This window comes from Pinus tabuliformis, chromosome J (genome assembly GCF_031772625.1).
Source record: "Pinus tabuliformis cultivar Carrire ecotype Pingquan chromosome J, CPIR1, whole genome shotgun sequence".
Lineage (NCBI taxonomy): Eukaryota > Viridiplantae > Streptophyta > Pinopsida > Pinales > Pinaceae > Pinus > Pinus tabuliformis.
In genome coordinates, this window is record NC_142295.1 from 1,165,786,489 (window position 1) to 1,165,791,608 (window position 5,120).

The 5,120-nt window shown below is 41.8% G+C and overlaps 1 pseudogene; it reads right to left on the minus strand.

The window, feature by feature from the left end:
- Positions 1 to 3,941: 3,941 nt before the first annotated feature.
- LOC149231233 (UDP-glycosyltransferase 88A1 pseudogene) lies at positions 3,942 to 4,532 on the minus strand (annotated as a pseudogene).
- Between the last annotated feature and the right edge of the window lie 588 nt (positions 4,533 to 5,120).

Consider the following 5,120-nt stretch of genomic DNA (forward strand, 5'->3'; position numbering starts at 1 on the left):
CTATGATGTTATATGTTCAATGGGACAGACCTCTCCACTTATTTTCTCTGTTTATTCTTTGTTGAAGATATGCTGCTGTTCTTTTTTTCCAAATCTCTAGCTCTATCTGTTTATTTTGACCTACAGAAACCATAGCATCTTTATTTATTCTTACTTGTGAATCTTTGTTTCATATTTATATTATTTAGTCTGCCAGCAAGGGGATTTTTTTTTTAGTGATGTTGGTTTTCCCTCTTTAGTTTCCATTCCATTCTGATGTTTGGTCTAAAAAATTTGGACGACATTGCGCTGAATATTCATAATGAAATTCTCTTATTTTTCCAATGGAAAACTTTGTAACTTTTATATTTATGAGAGAGAAAGTTACATTCTGAAGGAGTCGAGGAATTGTAAATGTGAGAAACCATTAAGTGAATTTTGCGTATTGGTGGGATCTGAAATTTCATTCCGCATCAGATGAGTACGTACACTTAAAATTTGAATAGACCTTCAAAGAAATAAATTGAAAATGCGACTAAAAAAGTAGCTTGCTTTCCTTCCCTCCAAAATATTGACAAGAAACACATTATTTCATGATTTCCAGTTTATCTCACTCTGGGTCTATCCAAAGTATGCAGGGTGGTGCTTGTTGGATCCAGAATTTAAATCTGTTGGACACCTAATCTGCCAAGGGTTAAGGTGTGGGCGCTGAACGGTCTAATGGAGTCCAAGAGACCACTTGGAATGTGAAACCAAGGGTCACTCCTATGTATTATAAATGTGTATTATTGTGAATAATAATGCATTCAATGCTTATCCTTCATATTTGGTCTTCCCCATGGTTATGTTTAACATGGTATGAAAAGTGCAGAGGATTTCCTACCCTACTCAAATTTGAGCCACTGGTTTTGTGGCGTCTCTGTGCATGACAATTCTACTATTAGTCCCAAATGTAATGAATGTGCCATCAGATAAATTCTAGTTGCATTATTTGCCAGTTCTGTCATAGTAACTCCTCTGTTCTTTGTCTACGCTTCAGGCTTTCAGGCACCAGCATGGGCTCCTCCGATGCCTGTCACCTGCGCTCTTCCTGTCACCTGAGTTTTATGCAATTCTCTATGTGTTGAATGCTATCTTTTGTGTAGGATTCTCCTTCAACTAGCACGCTGCCCATACCAAGTTACTACGCTGCTCTCCCCACTTGCGCAACGAAACTGTGCGTTATTTTCTTTTCTTTTGACAGTCTTCATACGTTGCGGCACCCACACCGCCTCTCCAATACATACATAGTTTCCACTCCTTAGCTCCGTGGACCTCCTCCCAATCCAAACGCCTTACACTCCAAACGATGTATTCTCCAAACGCTTTAACTGAAATACCATTCATGCTTTGTGTGTTATTGATATTGTTATCTGTTTTTGGAGGAGTCAAGTTTCTTATAGAGAAGCATGATATGTGCACTAATATGATGCATCAATTGTCCTATTAGGAGCGAAAGAGAACGAGATCACAGGGATCGAAGGCTATTGTATGTCTCTACAACGTATTGCCATCTGTAGCACTCACTGACTTCGTAACTCAATATTCTTTTGGCCACACAGAATTCCAACCGAGAATCTTGTTACGCCGTAAGGCGTTCCCTCTGAGAGGAACTCCCCTCCATGCCGCGTTGTCTGGTTATGGGCCCTTAGATCGATTGTTAGACGATGGAATAAACTCTAGCCATTAGATTGTCTTCCATCCTTAAGACAGTTGTCACTCAATGTTGGGCCTTCTCCCACCACATCGCCAAGGGCCTCTTCACCTACGCCGATCTACAAAAGCTGCCCAACAGAACAAACCTGGAAGCCATTGCTGCCCACTGCAGCCTCGTCATCATAGGTAATTCTCAAGGAGGTGGCCTCCAAGATTCCATCTCTCCCTCCACTCAGATGCCAGCCGAGCATCATCCAGTGTACATTAATGGAGTTCTTGTCTCACATCCTGACATTCTCAATGACGGGCTGTTAGCGATCCATGGCGTCGACAAGCTGCTTCTTGATCTTGATCTTGATCACAGTAATTATGACACAACTGCGGGAGCCCCTATTCCTGCAATGATGTCACCATCACCATCATCATCAGCTAGTCCTGGTCCTGATCATCCCCTGAATGTCATAACGCTCTTCATGCTGCAAGATGTAGCGCTCAGTCTTAGAGATCGCGGTTACAACATCCTCGCCTTGGCCATGTGCATCAAGTCCCCTAAGCTTCTGCGCCTGCAAAACCTCACCATCTTTACTCTCAGTGACGATTTCGTTTTCTCAAGCGAAGGCCAAGAATTTTCAAACAATGTGAGGTACCATGTGGTTCCCAACATGAGGCTGCCTTTGGCAGATCTGGTGCAGCTTCCGGTGGGCACAAGACTGAAGACTCTCCTCCATGGGCAATCGCTGGTTGTGAGCGACAGCAAACCCTTCTCTGTCAATTATGTGGGTATAAAGATTGCGAATGTTTTCAGCAACAAATGGATAGTCGTGCATGAGATTCTTCGGCCGCTCATAAGCTCTGTGGATCCGATGGAGTGGGCTTCTAGCGACAGCAGCGAGATTCTTCGGTCCCTCTTGATAAGCTCAGAGGATCAGATGGGGTTTTACAGAAACAGCAGCACTGGTGATCATCATGAGTAGTAGTAGGTGAATAAGGAGCTAAAGATTCTTTTATTTTAGTTGATGTCTGTGTATTTGTGATGTATTTTGCCTTTGCAATTTGAGTACAGTGGTATCCATGAGAAATCATGTCCAGGAAGCAAGCAATTAAATGTCTATGAATGCAGCATGTTATGTTCCTCTATCAAGAAGCCACATTTTGCTTGAACTGTAATGGAACAATGGCAATTTATATAATGGTTCTGATTCCTTTAATTCTTTTCTTTCATGGTTTCTTAATTTTTTGTATGTCAAGTATGACTTCACGCTTTCATTTCTTTTCTCTGTCATGAGAATCTCCTTAAGCCATGGATTTTCTTTATCGATGGGAAACAACCATAGAGCTGAGATGGTTCAAAGAGAAACTAAAATGGAATGCCAGTAAATGAGTAGAATTCACAGAAGAGGCCAGATCACCATAGATACTGCATTGCCAGTAATAATAATAAACATGCCATTTCATCCAGATCCTTCAAAGAAATGTGAGGGTGCAATCTTCTGATCGAAACTAGCAAATTCTGCTGAGCGTTGTTAAGAGCACACGTAATGAAAATCAAGATTGCAGAATATTATGGAAATTTGATTACTAAAATGTTTTGAAATCTGCAAATCAAATTAAATTGTCTGAAAGTTATATCGTAATTCAATCACCTGAAATTTATCATAATTACAAGGATGTTGAACACCATTTAGCACTGATATTTGCCATCCATGAAGAAGTCTGCAATTTTTTGTGTCGAAGAATAGCATTCAAGTCTAATGGGCTCAGAGAAGTAAATCTAGGATTATGGCACGAATGCTTATGCAACTGCGTGAGTGAACTCTCTGAATTCTGGCATGGGGTTGTGGTTCATAAAGCCTTCCACTATCTGCAAAATAGTTTTAAGAGTGGATAGGTATACCCTTTCAGGAGTTCGAAAATATTTACGCTGTAAGGTGTTCCCTCTGAAAGGAACTCCCCTCCATGCCGTGCTATCTCGTTATGGCCCTTTAGATCGATTGTTAGACGATGGAATAAAATCCAGCCATTAGATCGTCGGTGAAAAATGTTGTAGGCGGTTCAGATTATTGGAATGTCGTAGGCAGTTGAGAATATTGTGCTTTTTAGAAACCATTTTCATGATGTTTTCCATCATTAAGACAGTTGTCACTCAATGATGGGCCTTCCCCTCAATTTTGCTATCCCCTTCTTCATTTCCATTCTCCCTCTCCTTCCATTAATTCCTTCGCCGCTCTTTCCACTTCCTCTCTCTTCACCAATTCATCTGCGCCCTTCTACGCTTCAATGCCCACCTTCATCTCCTTCACTAGAAGGAAGGCATTCATTCTCTGTTCAGCAAAGAGAGGCCAAGTGATCATCGGCACTCCATGTAAGATGCTTTCGATCGTTGAATTCCAACCGCAATGAAAAAGGCAACCGTCTATGGATGGATGAGACAGGACAACAATCTGAGGCGTCCATGAATCCACCACAAATCCACAGTCCTGGATTCGAGTCTCGAAACCCTCAGGTAGAACCTCCCTCATATCTGCTTCGGCAGTCATCGTGGATTCAGTTGGAGGAGGAGGCTCCTTACGCAACACCCAAAGGAACCGCTGCACACTTGCTTCTAGCCCCAAAGCTAGTTCTTGAATCTGATTCTCCGACAGGGTGCCGCGGCTCCCAAAAGAAACAAACAGAACTGTCGAGGCGGGCTGGCGGTCCAGCCATTTGAGGCAGCCCTCCTTCTTAAACTTCTCTTCAGATTCTGAAAGAGAGAAAGCTATTAGCAGCCCAACGGGATAAATACAAGGGGTCATTTCAACAACGCTCAGAACCTTCCTTCCTTGAGAGCTTTTATTTGTGCTGGTTCCATTTCTTGGCATGTATTTATCAGAATTCCATGAGCTTCCTGAAGCCGAAGGGAATGTTGAATGAACCAGTTGAATGAAATATCAGATCTGTATAGAAGAGGGTCTGGCAAATCAATTCCGAGAATCGGCGGAAGGCCCGTCAGAAAGAAATTATAATTAAAGTGGATGTAGTGTATATGTGATGTGGCAATGTCATGGCCTAGATTGTCAATCATAGCAACTCTTTGATTAGGACGTGGTTTAATATGGGGATATGTGTTCCAGCTTTTTGAATGCATGTGAAACTAAGCTGCCATGTTGTAGTCTTCTAGACTTGTGTAACTGGTTCTGTTTCCTTGGTTAAGTGCAGGTTTCAGTTGATCAAATAAAAACTGCAAATAAGTACACTGATGACACCATCTATGCTGGAGAAAAACTTATAATTCCTTGAGAGGGATATGGGAGCTCAGATTATATTTGAAAGTTTGTAGTACAGGTTGTCATGGAATGTGTATGCAGTAATTTGCACAACAGCCTCAAGTCCCCAGTCTTGATTAGATATAAGAGGTCGTCCAGTCCAGTTTTAGTTTTGGATTGTTTATGGTAGGTTATCTATCACAA